The sequence below is a fragment of the Schistocerca cancellata genome, chromosome 9, assembly GCF_023864275.1.
Source record: "Schistocerca cancellata isolate TAMUIC-IGC-003103 chromosome 9, iqSchCanc2.1, whole genome shotgun sequence".
NCBI lineage: Eukaryota > Metazoa > Arthropoda > Insecta > Orthoptera > Acrididae > Schistocerca > Schistocerca cancellata.
In genome coordinates, this window is record NC_064634.1 from 23,073,113 (window position 1) to 23,092,978 (window position 19,866).

The following is a 19,866-nucleotide window of genomic DNA, read 5'->3' on the forward strand; positions in this document are numbered from 1 at the left end:
TCACCTGATAAAACAATGAAAATAAGTAGTTTAAAATATATGCACAGATTACATAAGTATGCATTATGAGGATAGGACATGAGGATTGCTGTGGCCTTTATGAAGGAATCATCCCTGCATTTACGTGAAGTTTTTAGGAGAACTATAGTAAACCTAAAGCAGGATGGCCAGACAGAGTGAACTCCATCCTCCCGTCTTAGCAGCTGCACCACCTCATTCAATTGGTTGCTGTTGATAAAATGTTCTTAGATTGACACACTGTGTGTGTCAGATAACTTATAAAATAAAACATAATTTTGGTGTTCGTCACTGCACACTCAGGACACCCGCTGATGACTTCTGGACCATGAAGATGCAGCTGTGCCCCTTGCAATAACTCCAATCTGTTTGGAAAACTGGCTGCAGGCTTGTAAACATTGAACTATGTGTCATGTATGTCATCCTATCCTTCCCTATGTCCATCTGATAATCTGAGTCAGCATCCCCCCACAGTGATTGAGATGTTGAACTCATGAGAATGCCAATCTATTATAAAATGTACTTTGGATCTTGACACATTATTTTCTGTAAAAGCAGTAAACACTGGCCATGTATTGAAATACAAGAGGGTTTTATAGTTATACCCTGCCAATATTGTGTCAATACTGTGAGTAAACTTTAATTGTGTAGTATTCATTACTTATAAGGGATGGTTTAGCTGTCTTTTTAAAGACGTATTTCCTTTGGCAATGTATTACAGTTTTATCATCTGATGTTGTTGTTGTGGTCTTCAGTCGTCCTGAGACTGGTTTGATGCAGCCCTCCATGCTACTCTAACCTGTGCAAGCTTCTTCATGTCCCAGTACCTACTGCAACCTACATCCTTCTGAATCTGCATAGTGTATTCATCTCTTGGTCCCCCTCTACAATTTTTACCCTCCACACTGCCCTCCAATACTAAATTGGTGATCCCTTGACACCTCAGAACATGTCCTACCAACCGATCCCTTCTTCTAGTCAAGTTGTGCCACAAACTCCTCTTCTCCCCAATCCTATTCAGTACTTCCTCATTAGTTATGTGATCTACCCATCTAATCATCAGCATTCTTCTGTAGCACCACATTTCGAAAGCTTCTATTCTCTTCTTGTCCAAACTATTTATCATCCATGTTTCACTTCCATACATGGCTACACTCCATACAAATACTTTCAGAAATGACTTCCTGACACTTAAATCTATACTCGATGTTAACAAATTTCACTTCTTCAGAAACGCTTTCCTTACTATTGTCAGTCTACATTTTCTATCCTCTCTACTTCGACCATCATCAGTTATTTTGCTCCCCAAATAGCAAAACTCCTTTACTACTTTAAGTGTCTCATTTCCTAATCTAATTCCCTCAGCATCACCTGACTTAATTCGACTACATTCCATTATCCTCATTTTGCTTTTGTTGATGTTCATCTTATATCCTCCTTTCAAGACACTATCCATCCAAGTCCTTTGCTGTCTCTGACAGAATTACAATGTCATCGGCGAACCTCAAAGTTTTTATTTCTTCTCCATAGAATTTAATACCTACTCCGAATTTTTCTTTTTTTTCCTTCACTGCTTGCTCAATATGCAGATTGAATACATCAAGGAGAGACTGCAACCCTGCCTCACTCCCTTCCCAACCACTGCTTCCCTTTCGTGCCCCTCGAGTCTTATAACTGCCATCTGGTTTCTGTACAAATTGTAAATAGCCTTTTGCTCCCTGGATTTTACCCCTGCCTCCTTCAGAATTTGAAAAAGAGTATTCCAATCAACATTGTCAAAAGCCTTCTCTAAGTCTACAAATGCTAGAAACATAGGTTTGTCTTTCCTTAATCTTTCTTCTAAGATAAGTCGTAGTGTCAGTATTGCCTCACGTGTTCTACGGAATCCAAACTGATCTTCCCCGAGGTCAGCTTCTACTAGTTTTTCCATCCGTCCGTAAAGAATTCGTGTTAGTATTTTGCAGCTGTGACTTATTAAACTGATAGTTCGGTAATTTTCACATCTGTCAACATCTGCTTTCTTTGGGATTGGAATTATTATATTCTTCTTGAAGTCTGAGGGTATTTCGCCTGTCTCATACATCTTGCTCACCAGATGGTAGAGTTTTGTCAGGACTGGCTCTCCCAAGGCCGTCAGTAGTTCCAATGGAATGTTGTCTACTCTGGGGGCCTTGTTTCGACACAGGTCTTTCAGTGCTCTGTCAAACTCTTCGCGCAGTATCGTATCTCCTATTTCATCTTCATTTCCATCCTCTTCCATTTCCATAATATTGTCCTCAAGTACATCACCCTTGTATAGACCCTCTATATACTCCTCCCACCTTTTTGCTTTCTTTCCCTTCTTTGCTTAGAACTGGGTTTCCATCTGAGCTCTTAATGTTCATGCAAGTGGTTCTCTTATCTCCAAAGGTATCTTTAATTTTCCTGTAGGCTGTATCTATCTTACCCCTAGTGAGATAAGCCTCTACATCCTTATATTTGTCCTCTAGCCATCCCTGCTTAGCCATTTTGCACTTCCTGTCGATCTCATTTTTGAGACGTTTGTATTCCCTTTTGCCTGCTTCATTTACTGCGTTTTTATATTTTCTCCTTTCATCAATTAAATTAAATATTTCTTCTGTTACCCAAGGATTTCTACTAGCCCTCGTCTTTTTACCTACTTGATCCTCTGCTGCCTTCACTACTTCATCCCTCAAAGCTACCCATTCTTCTTCTACTGTATTTCTTTCCCCCATTCCTGTCAATTGTTCCCTTATGCTCTCCCTGAAACTCTGTACAACCTCTGGTTTAGTCAGTTTATCCAGGTCCCATCTCCTTAAATTCCCACCTTTTTGCAGTTTCTTCAGTTTTAATCTACAATTCATAACCAATAGATTGTGGCCAGAGTCCACATCTGCCCCTGGAAATGTCTTACAATTTAAAACCTGGTTCCTAAACCTCTGTCTTACCATTATATAATCTATCTGAAACCTGTCAGTATCTCCAGGCTTCTTCCGTGTATACAGCCTTCTTTTATGATTCTTGAACCAAGCGTTAGCTATGATTAAGTTGTGCTTTGTGCAAAATTCTACCAGGCGGCTTCCTCTTTCATTTCTTAACCCCAATCCATATTCACCTACTATGTTTCCTTTTCTCCCTTTTCCTACTACCGAATTCCAGTCACTTATGACTATTAAATTTTCGTCACCCTTCAGTATCTAAATAATTTCTTTTATTTCATCATACATTTCTTCAATTTCTTCGTCATCTGCAGACCTAGTTGGCATATAAACTTGTACTACTGTAGTAGGCATGGGCTTTGTATCTATCTTGGCCACAATAATGCGTTCACTATGCTGTTTGTAGTAGCTTACCCGCATTCCTATTTTCATATTCATTATTAAACCTACTCCTGCATTACCTCTATTTGACTTTGTGTTTATAACCCTGTAGTCACCTGACCAGAAGTCTTGTTCCTCCTGCCACCGAACTCGCTAATTCCCACTATATCTAACTTTAACCTATCCATTTCCCTTTTTAAATTTTCTAACCTGCCAGCCCGATTAAGGGATCTGACATTCCACGCTCCGATCCGTAGAACGCCAGTTTTCTTTCTCCTGATAACGACATCCTCTTGACTAGTCCCCGCCCGGAGATCCAAATGGGGGTCTATTTTACCTCCGGAATATTTTACCCAAGAGGACGCCATCGTTATTTAATCATACAGTAAAGCTGCATGCCCTTGGGAAAAATTATGGCCGTAGTTTCCCCTTGCTTTCAGCCGTTCGCAGTACCAGCACAGCAAGGCCGTTTTGGTTAGTGTTACAAGGCCAGATCAGTCAATCATCCAGACTGTTGCCCTTGCAACTACTGAAAAGGCTGCTGCCCCTCTTCAGGAACCACACGTTTGTCTGGCCTCTCAACAGATACCCCTCCATTGTGGTTGCACCTACGGTACGACTATCTGTTTCACTGAGGCACGCAACCCTCCCCACCAATGACAAGGTCCATGGTTCATGGGGGGGATCACCTGATATACTGCTTTTTTTTCATGGATAAGTGTAACTGCAGGTTGACTGTTGTTCCGTGATTATGTATAGAACTGTTAATGAAGTATTTAGTAATATTTTCTCTGCTGTGCACCACAGATTGGTAGATGTGGGTTGATGTGTACTCACCTGATGCAGTAAGGATGCCCAGTTGTTTTAAATATCTCTTTACAATTAGCCCTGCTACCACTCCTACTTGTTATTCTTTTGGTCCTTTTCTGCAGTTTAAAAATTGTGTCCATGTTGTGTGCATTCCATTTGCAGAAAAGAGTCCCATACCTAAGAAATGATATGACACCACAAGATTACTGATGATAAAACGCTAAGAGCATAACTTGTGGATGACATTTTCTTGCCAGTATCTTTGTTTGTTCATTCCATTTTAATTGACAATCGATATTCACCCCTAAAAATTTTGTGTTTATTATACAATCTATAGGTTTTTCATCTATGCTAAATGCAACAGTTGTTTCCTCTCTTTATGCTGAAGTGTGTACTGTTTGTCTCCTGCACATCCAATGTTAATTCATTACATCCTGCCCCATCCTTGAGGGTTTCATTTGCTTTCTGTAATAGGAACTCTTGTGGTTTTTTAAAAAAGATCTGTGACTGTGATGGTGCTGTCACCAGCAAAGAGAAATTTTTCTCCTTGTCTTATACTGGACTGGAAAGTCATTGATTTATAGTAAGAACAGAACTGAGCCCAATACACTACCATGAGGAACACCCATGTTTATATGTTTCTTGTCTGACAAATGCTGTGTTAAACATTTATCATCCACAGATGTGTGAACTACCCCTTCCCCTTGCTTCCTCTTTTCTGGGTAAGACTGGTACCACTCGTTCATTATTACTTTTACGTGTAATTCTTGCTGCTTGTTTGGTAGTAGTAATTTATGTTCAACAGTGTTAAAAGCTTTGAAAAAGTGTAGGAATATACTTGCAAAGCAGTCATCCGTGTCAAGATGCCACATTTGTAAAATCTGCCACTTTTGTAGGGTCTGTAATGGTCGATATTGTACTCATTCGTATTTGGAAACCAAACTTTTTAGTCTATATTTATTTAACTCATTAGTCTGCTTCCCTGGTACTTTAAATATGATGCTGGCAACAATCAGAACAAAATGCCTCGGACCTTTGGAGGTGACTGAGTCCCACCTCTAACTGACAAACCAGGGACTCCTAAGATACGACTTGGCAAACAAATGGTAATGAGATGGGGAGCTATTAATATCAATGGGGGCTACTCTGGGAAGAAGGTAGAGCTGGCAGAGGCTGCAAGTAAGATGGGGCTGGACGTTTTAGCTGTTAGTGACATTCGGGTAAGGGGTGAGGAAGAAGAGGAAGTGGGAGAATACAAGGTCTACCTGTCAGGAGTCAAAGCAGGAATAGCACAATGGGGTGTAGGGCTTTACATCAGGAAAGAAATGGAACCCAGCGTAGTTGCAATAAGGTATGTAAACGAACGACTGATGTGGATAGATTTGACAGTGTCTAGCAAGAAAATTAGGATTGTGTCAGTATATTTGCATTGTGAAGGGACAGATCAAGATAAGATGGATAGTTTTTATGAGGCACTCAGTGATGTAGTTGTTAGAGTAAAGGACAAGGACAGTGTTCTGCTCATGGGTGATTTTAACACCAGGATTGGAAATCGAACTGAAGGGTATGAAAAAGTTAGGGGTAAATTTGGAGAGGATATGGAGGCCAACAGGAACGGGAAACAACTCTTGGATATCTGTGCCAGTATGGGCTTAGTAATCACAAACTCCTTTTTTAAACATAAGAACATTCACCGGTATACTTGGGAAGGCAGGGGAACCAGATCTGTCATTGACTATATAATAACAGATCAGGAATTCAGGAAGGCTGTGAGGGACACACGTGTATTCAGGGGATCTTTGATGACACTGATCATTATTTAATCTGCAGTGAAATTGGGATTGTGAGGCCGAAAGTGCAGGAGGTCAGGTCCATATGTAGGAGGATAAGAGTGGAGAAACTTCAGGATAAGGAAATCAGGCACAAGTACATAACAGCGATCTCAGAAAGGTACCAGTTAGTTGAATGTAGTCAATTACAGTCATTGGAAAAGGAATGGACAAGGTACAGGGACACAGTACTACAAGTGGCTAAGGAATGTCTTGGAACAGTAGTGTGTAAAAGTAGGATGAAGCAAACAGCTCGGTGGAATGATACAGTCAAGGCAGCCTGTAAAAGGAAAAAGAAGGCGTATCAAAAATGGCTACATACCAGAACCCAGGTAGACAGAGAAAGTTATAAATCTTTAACATATTGCAGCGTGTCAGCAACTGTGAAATGTACAGCAAATAAACAATGTTTTCAGCCTTCAGTTGCAAGGTAATAAAATTACCTTGCAACTGAAGGCTGAAAACATTGTTTATTTGCAGAGAAAGTTATGTTGAAGAAAGAAACAAAGCCAAACAGATAATTGCAGCATCCAAGAAGAAATCGTGGGAAGACTTTGGAAACAGGTTGGAGACTATGGGTCAAGCTGCTGGAAAACCATTCTGGAGTGTAATTAGCAGTCTTCGAAAGGGAGGTAAGAAGGAAATGACAAGTATTTTGGACAGGTCAGGAAAACTACTGGTGAATCCTGTGGATGCCTTGGGCAGATGGAGGGAATATTTTGAAGAGTTGCTCAATGTAGGTGAAAATGCAATCAGTAATGTTTCAGATTTCGAGGTAGAATGGGATAGGAATGATGATGGAAATAGGATCACATTTGAGGAAGTGGAAAAAATGGTCAATAGATTGCAGTGCAATAAAGCAGCTGGGGTGGATGAAATTAAGTCGGAGCTCATCAAATACAGTGGAATGTCCAATCTTAAATGGCTACACAGGATAATTGAAATGGCCTGGGGGTCGGGACAGGTTCCATCATACTGGACAAAAGCAGTAATCACACCAATCTTTAAACATGGAAACAGAAAAGATTGTAACAACTACAGAAGTATCTCTTTAATCAGCGTTGTGGGTAAAATCTTCTCAGGTATTGTTGAAAGGAAAGTGCGAGTATTAGTTGAGGACCAATTGGATGAAAATCAGTGTGGGTTTAGGCCTCTTAGAGGTTGTCAGGACCAGATCTTTAGCTTACGGCAAATAATGGAGAAGTGTTATGAGTGGAACAGGGAATTGTATCTATGCTTTATAGATCTAGAAAAGGCATATGACCGGGTTCCTAGGAGGAAGTTATTGTCTGTTCTTCAAGATTATGGAATAGGAGGCAAACTTTTGCAAGCAATTAAAGGTCTTTACATGGATAGTCAGGCAGCAGTTAGAGTTGACGGTAAATTGAGTTCATGGTTCAGAGTAGTTTCAGGGGTAAGACAAGGCTGCAACCTGTCTCCACTGTTGTTCATATTATTTATGGATCATATGTTGAAAACAATAGACTGGCTGGGTGAGATTAAGATATGTGAACACAAAATAAGCAGTCTTGCATATGCGGATGACTTAGTTGTGATGGCAGATTTGATTGAAAGTTTGCAAAGTAATATTTTAGAGCTAGATCAGAAATGTAAGGACTATGGTATGAAGATTAGCATCTCCAAAACGAAAGTAATGTCAGTGGTAAAGAAATATAAACGGATTGAGTGCCAAATAGGAGGAACAAAGTTAGAACAGGTGGACGGTTTCAAGTACTTAGGATGCATATTCTCACAAGATGGCAACATAGTGAAAGAACTGGAAGCGAGGTGTAGCAAAGCTAATGCAGTGAGCGCACAGCTACGATCTACTCTCTTCTGCAAGAAGGAAGTCAGTACCAAGACTAAGTTATCTGTGCACCGTTCAATCTTTCGACCAACTTTGTTGTATGGGAGCGAAAGCTGGGTGGATTCAGGTTACCTTATCAACAAGGTTGAGGTTACGGATATGAAAGTAGCTAGGATGATTGCAGGTACTAGTAGATGGGAGCAATGGCAGGAGGTTGTGCACAATGAGGAAATCAAAGAAAAACTGGGAATGAACTCTATAGATGTAGCGGTCAGGGCGAACAGGCTTAGATGGTGGGGTCATGTTACACGCATGGGAGAAGCAAGGTTACCCAAGAGACTCATGGATTCAGCAGTAGAGGGTAGGAGGAGTCGGGGCAGACCGAGGAGAAGGTACCTGGATTCGGTTAAGAATGATTTTGAAGTAATAGGTTTAACATCAGAAGAGGCACCAATGTTAGCACTGAATAGGGGAGCATGGAGGAACTGTATAAGGGGGGCTAAGCTCCAGACTGAACGCTGAAAGGCATAATCAGTCTTAAATGATGATGATGATTAGTCTGTATGGAAATGGAAGGGGGAAGGAACAGACACCACACATTTATAAAGTATCATTAGTCTGTCTTTCATGATTGATCCAGTTGTTCCTGGGAATGAGGACAGTAGTGAAACTAGGTTTTAGTTTTCAATATTTTCCGCTTTACCTTTCTTTTGTGAAGGCACAACTTGTGCATGCTGTAGGTCCTCTGCAAAAATACCTTAATTAAAGGACTCATTTAGTATGTTTGTTAAAGGGATTCGTATGCTTTCGATGCACCCTTTGAAAACAGACTGGCACCTCATCCATGCCTGCTGACTTCTTATTTTTTAATTTCAGTATTGTCTTCCTTACTCCAAGCTATGTTATAGGAAACACCATCATTGTGCTTGCTGTGTAAGTTATTGTGGGTACCACATGTGTTTTAGGAAGATTTTTCTGTATCTTCTTCACAGTTCCAGAGAAGTCAGCTAATTACCAAGGATTTTTTGTTATTCTATCCCCATCTTTAATTTTTATGTTACTATACTTCTGTCTGCCTTTTATGACTTGCCACACTCCTTTGCTTTTATTTTCTGCATTATATATTAGTTTGTCACGGAAATATTTTTCTACAGCAAGCAATACCCTCCAGTATATTTTTATGCCTGTGATAATAATCTGGGAATTGTGGATTGCTGTAGTGGTTTTATTAAGAACTGAGAAATTTAAGTGTCCAGGAGGACTTTCTAATATCTGCATCCATTTATTCTCCTTAGCTGCCACTGTGGAAGTGGATACTTTCAGAACTGTCTCCCCAAAAATGAACAGTGTGTGCCAAAAAAGTCTAGGAGTCATCAGCATGTTTCCTCAGTGTGTGGGCAGTGGAGGGAAAAAACCATGTTTAATATTGCAAGTTACATGAAACAATTTGTTTGTAAATGAAGAAACGTTATTCATTGAAGAATACCAACTGAAGCAGTGCAGCTGTTGGGACACTGACCTCATCTTCGAGAGGATGGAGCTGCTCTGTCTGGCTATCCTGATTTGGGTTTTTGTGGTTTTCTTGGATCACTAAGTCAAATGCGAGGATGATTCCTAAACCAGGGCTGTGGCTGACCACCACCTATCCTCTTAAAGCATGTTCTGTATGCTGTGTTATATCTTGGCCCTTTGATTGGCATTGTATTACTTTGAAAAATCCTACATCATTGTGAGATTATTCTTGGATGAATGAATAAATAAATAAATAAATATGTTTTATGTTCTGAGAAGGTCCTCCTGTAGGTGAGCAGTTCTGTGGGCTGCTCAAAGCGAGTGTTTGGGTTTATTTTCTGACAGTAATTATCACAAAGGCTAAGATCTCTTACAAATATTTCACAGTTCTCCCTGTCAGTACGTGTAAGTGCATGGCTTAAGGCTGATGCTGAACATTTTGATACCCTGGTAGCAGTGTTTATTATTTCAGTCTCACCAAAAGTGCCCAAAATTTGAGGAAGTTATTACTAATTTCATTCTCAATCCCTGCATTAATATCTATGTCTTCACACATTATGATGTTAGCTTGGGGGCTGAAACTGTTTCCAAGATATCAGTTAATTCATTAATGAAAGTTTCTACAATACCACCAGGTGAGCAGTACACACACAGGATAATTAACTATTCAAAGATGTCTAGCTTTGTTAGTTCAACAGCTGCCAATTCAAAATGTTTATCTACACTAACCAATCAAATCATCTCTAGCTTTAAAATATGTGCCACCTCGGAAACAAATACTTGACCCACACCCTATAAGGTAGTTCTACAGTAGCAAATTGCACATTCATATGACAACAGCACAATATGGTGTAAATCATCATATCGACACCAATTCTCTGTAAATCATACCACCATGCTTTTGAAAAACTGTAATCAAATCCAAGCTGGTGTACTTTACTTCTACTGGACTGCACATTTTGATGAAGAATAGAGAATTCTGGACAAATTTCTGTGGTGTTTGTGTGGTACATTCTACCTTCTGTGCACCTTATGGTGAAATCTCTAAACCGGTTGAGATACTTGTAAGGGCAGGGAGACCATTGCTGTGGTTTATCCTAAAAAAGTCTAGTCCTTGTACCCAAGCCAAGAGGCATTCTGACCATAAGTGGCTCTGCTCTAATCTTCCTAATTAAGTTCACCAACCTCCCTTTCCAAGTCCTGTTGATGTGCAGACCATGCCTCGTGGATGCAAGAATACTGTACAGAAGCTTTTTAATGTTTGATTTTAAACTAGTGTTGATTTCATCAGAAGAGAATTTAATTGCATAAAAAATAGGCTCTAAAAACATTTCATTACATTATATGAAAAGTGTAGTTGCTACTCACTGTTTAGCGGAGGTGCTGAGTTGCAGATAGGCACAAGAAAAGACTGTTGGCGTCAGCTGCCAGAGACTATGCTCGTGTGTGTGTGTGTTTTGTCTTTTTTTTGACAAAGGCCTTGTTGGCGAAAAGCTCATTTTGTGACAGTCTTTTGTTGTGCCTATCTGTTACTCAGCATCCCTGCTATATGGTGAGTAGCAACTATAATTTTCATAATAGTATTACTTTCCATCCTGGATTTTCCATTAATTCATTGCATTATTTGTTACCTTCCAGTAACTTTAAATATTACTGAATATTATTTAAACAAGTCTTCGAATTCTGCACTGCAACCACGGTGCTAGAAACATAAAAACGTTAATGAGGGTAGAGGATATCTTAAATTTTATCAGTCAGTAGAGAGAACATGTGAATAATACAACGTATTGGAAATCAAGAGAAATGGAGGTTAATATTGGGCTGGTGCATAAGTTCGTAGCATTGTCCCTTAAGTTTAGATAAACATAACAGAGACTTTCACCATCAATAATAGATTCTCCTTCACTATTTACAACTGTCTGCCATAGTTGGGATAACTTTTTGATTCTGCGACTGTAGAAATAATGTGGTTTTGGGGCAAAGAACTCATTTTCTAGTGAACACAGCTCCACCCACTATCTGCAAATGATAAAACAACATGTTAACTCATTTAGCAACAATGAACTACAAATAAAAAATGACTAATTGATAAATAAACCCGTAGCAACCAGAATACCAATGTGCAAAATGAAAATGCTACGAGCTTAAGCGCAAACCTAGTGGCACTATGTGGGACAGCTTTATTTAATTCAGAGGACCAGCTCTAACCATTATTTAAAGGCGTATTACAAGAAATACTGGAAAATTGTTTTCATAGTCATTTAAAGAAAAAAAAAATCATGTACTGTACTGTGTACCAAAAAAAAGTTCAAAATTTGAATAAGAAAGCAGAGGCATACTTGTTTTGTAAATAAAACTGCCTGTCCTGCTGCTAGTTACTTTATTTATCCCATACGCATTTTGCCTTCTCCTGTTCTAAGGCATCATCAGTGGGATCTATAATGATACAGTTTGTTAGTTATAGATTATCAAACAAACTTGTTAAAGCAGAGGCACTTTATAGCATTATTAGGCATGAGTGATGTACAGCTCACTGATGACAGTAGTTGTAGGACAAATGAATTTAAATAATTTCCTACTAATGTCAACAAATCTGTTTCAACAACAGCCAAAAATACGTGAAAATATAGTTGGACACTTGACTGGCAGTCATAAGATTTACTAAATCAGATGTTAAAGAGAACACAACAATCCTTTTTATTCATTTATCATATACCATAGATGTCATCAAGAAGGAGAAACTTCAGGAATGTAGAAAAAGTCAAGAGACACCTTAACAGAAGAGAAGCACTGCTTAGAAGCTTAATCTGTTCATTTATTCATGCAGTGTGTGCCAGAAATTCCTTCATGAAGAAGAGCCTTTAAGGATGTGGAATGACTCAAATTATTTATTAACAGATAGAAGCTAGCTACTTCTATAAAGTGCACCAACAACAAATGATGACTAGTGATAATCTACTCACATTGATAATCATAGTGCTTACTTCTAGATTACTTTAGGTACTCATATATGTACATGTATTAGGAGAAAAGCTGCTCCTCTTCTTATATTACTCAACTGCCTTTTTTTTAAACTCATACTTCAAATAAAACATTTAGGTAATTTTTGGCCTACAAGTATACTGTCAGCTGTCCACATACTGGCATAGTCAAATGGTGTTTAATACAAACATTAGATTTTACTGCATGAGTCAAAATATTCTGATAAATTGTAGGAGTGGTGAGTAAGGTATCTTTTCTTTTATCTTGTTTTTGAATATCAGAGGATTTTAAATTTCCTGCCAATTGTCAACTGTCCAACCTATTACATGCTTTTGCACCAAAATATAAAATTATTTTCTGAATCATATTGTATTGTTGTGAATTTCATAGTTGATCGTAAATGCAATCATTACTAACCACCGAGTGAGGTGACACAGTGTTAGCGCACTGGACTCGCATTTGAACTGAATTGAATTGAATTGAAATTTATTTGATCCTGTAAGATTACATTGTGTACAGTAAATGTACGTGTAATATAGGACATGTCAAAGTATTAACATTCATTATCACTTATTTTTCTACACCTTTAGCTTACATTTTTACAGCACTGATAATGAATAACAATATATACAAATTTAATGGCATAAGTATTCTGCAACACTGTAAAACTCTTTTTCAATGAGATAATCTTTAAGTTTCTTTGGAAAATCATTGTGAAGTACACTATCTTGCAGGTTTTTGGGCAGACTTCATAGTAGACTGATGCCAGTCGGTGGGGTATGCTCCGTACTTCATTCCTCCTTCTTGTATTGTGGGTGTGTACACTAGCATTTGTAATCCAGTTTGGGAGCATGACAATTCATATCTGCGTGCAACTATCCTGATTCAGATTTTCTGTGATTTGGCCAATTCCTTTCCCTATTTTGAAACAATCTGAGCTTTACTGGCAGGAAAAATCCTGATACACATTCTTTATAGCTGTTTTAGGGAAGCTCCAGGTAAATGTAGGAAAACGTGAGACAGTACTAACACAAGCATTTAACTGAGAGGACAAACTGATGAAAGGTAATTGTGTTAGTTCCCAGCAAGTCTTCCTGCATGTCACTACAGTCTTCTGGCATTGAAATCTTCCTGTTGACTACAGTATCTTCTGCAAAAAGCCTCTCCGACTTTGAAACATTATCCATTAGATCATGTATATAATCTGATGAATCAAAACATTATGGATGCCAGCTTAATTGCATGTTGACCCGACACAGTGCAGCAGCTATTCTGCATGGCACAGAGTTAACAAGTTCCTGCTAGATTTTCAGAGACATAAGACACCATATGTGTTTGGACAGGTCGCACAATTTCCATAAATTAGAGGTTGGTGATTCGTGGGTGCAAAGCTAGTGTCCGATAGCATCCCAGAAGTGTTCCATCCAGTTTAGATCTGTCAAATTTGGTACATAAGACATCCACATCAGTTCTCTCATACACCTGAAACCACTGTAATACTGTTTTGGCCTTGTAAAACAGACAGCTGCACTGTGGAAAGATGCCATCACCATCTGGAAGACATCAAGCATAAAGGGATGCAAATGGCCCATAATAATGGTCATGCAGTCCACATGTCATGATACCTTCAGTTACTACCACAGGTTCCATGGAAGTCCAGGTGAATGCCCCCTTATCTTAATTAGCCCAGTCAATGAAGACCAAATAAAGTTGACCAGGGACTTTTTATTTATTTATTTTTTCCCAGAAGGGAACAGCATACTAACAGTTCTGACTGATGGAGTGTAAGCATTGGGGTGGGTGTGGGGAGAGCACTTAAAGGTCAATTTTTTGTGTTTTTCTGGAATAACTCAAAAACTGCAGCTTCTGGCAAAAATGCTTCCAAGTATAAAATTAAACTACGTTAAATTTCACACTAAAAAGGTCTGGTTAATTTTTTCTCTAGGACAATAGTTTCTGCATTGCAGGGTATGGAAAAATCACAAGATTATTAAAAATATTGTTTGAACAGTACAAAATTAATGTTTATCTTTAAAGCAAGTATGTTAGGAACACACATTAAATGTGTGTACCATGTCTATGTGCAGTAGAGCCATATTAAGGCATAAATTGTGTTCTGGGTGTGTAACAGGGTGGGGAGGGTGTATGGGGTAGGAACATAAGGGATGGTAGGTCACTGGATTATGTTCATGAACTTCCCTTCTTGATAGTTCTGCAAACTGAAGATGAGTGGTAATTCCCTACTCTATCTCACTACATCACAAGAAGCAACTACAGGGTGTTTCACAAAGTTGTACTCAAACTCCACACCCGTTATGAATCACTAGCAACCCAGCATGCATACATGCCTGGAGGGTGTCATTTTTCACAAAGTGTGCTCAAAACACCTAATGCTGATTTAAATTACCAATAATACCAACACAAGTAACACATGCAGACAATCTCCATAAATCCCTACAAGCTAGACTAGTGTTAGTGCACTTTGTGGAAAATAAACGCCCATCTGGCAAGTCCGTGTGATGCGCAGCTATTGGTTAATAAACTATGCTGTGCCATTTTGGTATAACTTTGTGAAACACCCTGTAATTGCTTCTTGTGACATAGTGAGGTAAATAGTGGGTCACTGGTCAATCTTCAGTTTGCAGAAGTATGAAAGGGGGGGGGGGGTGAGGGTTGAAATCTAAAAGAATTGGATAACACATAATGCATGACTGATCCCAAGAACCCGATAATAAGTAGTGATGCATATGCGAAGTAGATAAATTCAGTGAACACGTATTGTAACTGTGATAACTGGTTGGTTCAACTTTGTTTGCATACTTTAAATGTAATAATGAGATTTTTAATCAAAATGTAATGAAACTTATATTTTATCCACAAGTACATTCGATGAACATATACAAATACTGAGACACACATGTATAACATTCTTGCACTGAAACACATTAGGTATTTCCATTCAGTTTTGTGAAAAGACCTAGGAAACATGTTAGCAACAAAATCCAAATTGTAATTAAAATGTTATTCTATCTTCTAAAGTATGTAGTATTGTGAAACCATATTTTCTGTGTTTCGGCTATGTTAAATTTTTTATTTCAAACTATTTGTTATCCTGTAATTTTTATCAAGTTTTGTTAACATAAATTCTGTAATTTATTCACAAAACTCTGCAACTGTTAATTGAAATCAAAAAGTTTAGGTTTTAAACAATGTAAACAATTAAATTCCGATTGGTAAGACCTATATAAGGAGAGGCTGCAACCTCCAAAATTATTGTCATTGGTACAATTTGACAAACTCAATGTGACATACATTTTATGCAAGTAAATAACTTTATAAGAAAATAAGAGAAGGAAAAATAGTAGGTGAATATGGATTGGGGCCAAGAAATGAAAGAGGAAGCCGCCTGGTAGAATTTTGCGCAGAGCATAACTTAATCATAGCTAACACTTGGTTCAAGAATCATGAAAGAAGGTTGTATACATGAAATAACCCTGAAGATACTAGAGGGTATCAGATAGATTATATAATGGTAAGACAGAGATTTAGGAACCAGGTTTTAAATTGTAAGACATTTCCAGGGGCAGATGTGGACTTTGACCACAATCTATTGGTTATGAACTGTAGATTAAAACTGAAGAAACTGCAAAAAGGTGTGAATTTAAGGAGATGGGACCTGGATAAACTGACTAAACCAGAGGTTGTAAAGAGTTTCAGGGAGAGCATAAGGGGACAATTGACAGGAATGGGGGAAAGAAATACACTAGAAGAAGAATGGGTAGCTTTGAGGGATGGAATAGTGAAGGCAGCAGAGGATAAAATAGGTAAAAAGAAGAGGGCTAGTAGAAACCCTTGGGTAACAGAAGAAATATTGAATTTAATTGCTGAAAGGAGAAAATATAAAAATGCAGTAAATGAAGCAGGCAAAAAGGAATACAAACGTCTCAAAAATGATATCGTCAGGAAGTGCAAAATGGCTAAGAAGGGATGGCTAGAGGACAAATGTAGGGATGTAAAGGCTTATCTCACTAGGGGTAAGATAGACACTGCCTACAGGAAAATTAGAGAGACCTTTGGAGAAAGGAGAACCACTTGCATGAATATTAAGAGCTTTGATGGAAAACCAATTCTAAGCAAAGAAGGGAAAGCAGAAAGGTGGAAGGAGTATATAGAGGGTCTATACAAGGGCGATGTACTTGAGGACAATATTATGGAAATGGAAGAGGATGTAGATGAAGATGAAATGGGAGATATGATACTGCGCGAAGAGTTCGACAGAGCACTGAAAGACCTGAGTCGAAACAAGGCCACCGAAGTAGACAACATTTCATTAGAACTACTGACGGCCTTGGGAGAGCCAGTCCTGACAAAACTCTACCATCTGGTGAGCAAGATGTATGAGACAGGCGAAATACCCTCAGACTTCAAGAAGAATATAATAATTCCAATCCCAAAGAAAGCAGGTGTTAACAGATGTGAAAATTACCGAACTATCAGTTTAATAAGGCACAGCTGCAAAATACTAACATGAATTCCTTACAGACGATTGGAAAAACTGATAGAAGCCGACCTTGGGGAAGATCAGTTTGGATTCCGTAGAACACGTGACGCAATACTGACCCTACGACTTATCTTAGAAGAAAGATTAAGGAAAGGCAAACCTACGTTTTTAGCATTTGTAGACTTAGAGAAGGCTTTTGACAATGTTGATTGGAATACTCTTTTTCAAATTCTGAAGGAGGCAGGGGTAAAATACAGGGAGCGAAAGGCTATTTACAATTTGTACAGAAACCAGATGGCAGTTATAAGAGTCGAGGGGCATGAAAGGGAAGCAGTGGTTGGGAAGGGAGTGAGACAGGGTTGTAACCTCTCCCTGATGTATTAAATCTGTATATTGAGCAAGCAGTAAAGGAAACAAAAGAAAAATTCAGAGTAGGTATTAAAATCCATGGAGAAGAAGTAAAAACTTTGAGGTTCGCCGATGACATTGTAATTCTGTCAGAGACAGCAAAGGACTTGGAAGAGCAGTTGAATGGAATGGACAGTGTCTTGAAAGGAGGGTATAAGATGAACATCAACAAAAGCAAAATGAGGATAATGGAATGTAGTTGAGTTAACTCGGGTGATGCTGAGGGAATTAGATTAGGAAATGGGACACTTAAAGTAGTAAAGGATTTTTGCTATTTTGGGAGCAAAATAACTGATGATGGTCGAAGCAGAGAGGATATAAAATGTAGACTGGCAATGGCAAGGAAAGCGTTTCTGAAGAAGAAAAATATGTTAACATCGAGTATAGATTTAAGTGTCAGGAAGTCGTTTCTGAAAGTATTTGTATGGAGTGTAGCCATGTATGGAAGTGAAACATGTACGATAAATAGTTTAGACAAGAAGAGAATAGAAGCTTTTGAAATGTGGTGCTACAGAATAATGCTGAAGATAAGATGGGTAGATCACATAACTAATGAGGAGGTATTGAATAGAATTGGTGAGAAGAGCTTGTGGCACAACTTGACTAGAAGAAGGCATCGGTTGGTAGGACATGTTCTGAGACATCAAGGGATCACAAATTTAGCATTGGAGGGCAGCGTGGAGGGTAAAAATTGTAGAGGGAGACCAAGAGATGAATACACTAAGCAGATTCAGAAGGATGTAGGCTGAAGTAGGTACTGGGAGATGAAGATGCTTGCATAGGATAGAGTAGCATGGAGAGCTGCAGCAAACCAGTCTCAGGACTAAGACCACAACAACAACAACATATCATGTTTTGGCTACATCATTTCTGTAGAAATTCATTAACTATGATAAAGATAATCTAAATATTAAGGCAAGTCAGGATTTAATTTGCAGGTGGTTCAAACACATACTCCCACATCATTAACATCAAGAATTAAAAACTGAGTATAATTTTAAGTGACTTGTTTAAGTGGTTGCGTTTTAAGGGATATTCAAGAATACAATCCAGTGACCTACCACCCCTTGCATTTCTACCTCACACATCCTCCACACCCTGGAACACAATTAATCCCTTAATAAGGCTCTGTTGCACTTAGATGTAGTACATACATGTAGTATTTGTTTTTTTAACTCACTTCATTTAAGGATAAACATTAATTCTGTACCATTAAAATTATATTGTCATGTAGAAGAAGGTGTAATTAGCTGAATGACAAACACTAACTTCACTTAACAAAGGTTCATTCAGCAGTTGTACATACAAGAGTGCGGAGCAAACTGCCCCCGGCCAGAACACATACAGTATATATGCAGCTACAGAACATTCCTGGTTCTTGACATTTGTGGATACTTCTAGAATGTACTCGAACCGAATATAGCAATTAAAATTGTACAGTCCAGGTGAGTTTTGAACTCACGACCCTCCATGCAACAGTTTAGTATCATAACTGCTACGCCACGGTGCTACTCAGCTTCTTCTGTGACAATATTTTTAATAATCTGTAATTCCCCATGCCCTGCAATATGGAAGCTGTTAGCCCTAGAGAAAAATGGGTAACTCATACTTTGTATCAGTTTGAATATAGATTAACTTTTTACAGGGAAACATTTTTGCTAGAAGCCATGGTTTTCAAATTATTAATGAAAAACATAAAAAGTGGCCTTTAAATGCCCACTCAACCCCACTGATCAGGATTTTTAGTATGTTGTTCATGGCATTCCTCCCTAACACTGAACAAAAGTTTGTGTTTACATGAATGTTTTCCCCAAATTTTCCTTCGCTGACTTGTTCTGCCAACAGTATGCATCTACAGTACAGTGCAATATTTAAGCAGCTGTTCACATGGTTGATGGCATATCAGGTATGATCATCTACCTGATGTAACAAGAAATGTGATTAATCTAACCACATGACACATTTGCATTGATCCATGTTGCAATATTGCTGACCCCTGCTGTGGAGCACCATGTTCAACAATGTGCACTGAATGGTGTGTTCCAAAACGCTTGTGTGATGAGGTTTGGTTGTCCAACACCACACTGCCCGCTAGTGGTTTCACTGTCATTTAGTCACTTTCTGTAGATAATGATGACAGTAGCAAGCAAACTGCCAAGCAGCTTCATCATTTCTGAATAGCTCATTCCTAGCTGCCAGGCCATAACAATCTGCCCTTTTTTAAAGTCACTATGTCAATTTATTTCCCCATTTGTGAGCTACGTAATCACTGGAATTATTCCCTGTTTGTCTATTCTCCACTTACATACATTCCTTACCATGTCACGAGCTGGCAACAGCTACAAGGGGCATTCAATTTTACGGTGAGCAGTGTGCATATTGTTTTGCCTCATCGGTGTTTACTGTAAACAATAAAGACTATGCCAGTATCCTTGTCACAGTGGTAACACCACTTCCCATCATACCTCTAAAGTCCTGTTGGGCTTGGCTAGCACTTGGACCAGTTAACTGTCCGGATCTACTGAGCACTGTTGGTAAGCAGGGTGCATGAAGCTCTTGTGAGGCCATTTGAGGAGCTATGTGACAGAGAAGTAGCAGCTCCAGTTGCAAAAACTGACAGTGGCCAGAAGACAGTGTGCTGACCACCTGCTCCTCAATACCCGCATCTAGTGATGCCTA

The 19,866-nt window shown here is 38.8% G+C and overlaps 1 protein-coding gene across 2 annotated transcripts in view; it reads left to right on the forward strand.

Moving 5' to 3' along the window:
• Nucleotides 1-19,866, forward strand: part of LOC126100334 (pyridoxal kinase) — a 118,660-nt gene that overhangs the window by 907 nt on the left and 97,887 nt on the right. The window lies entirely within an intron of this gene.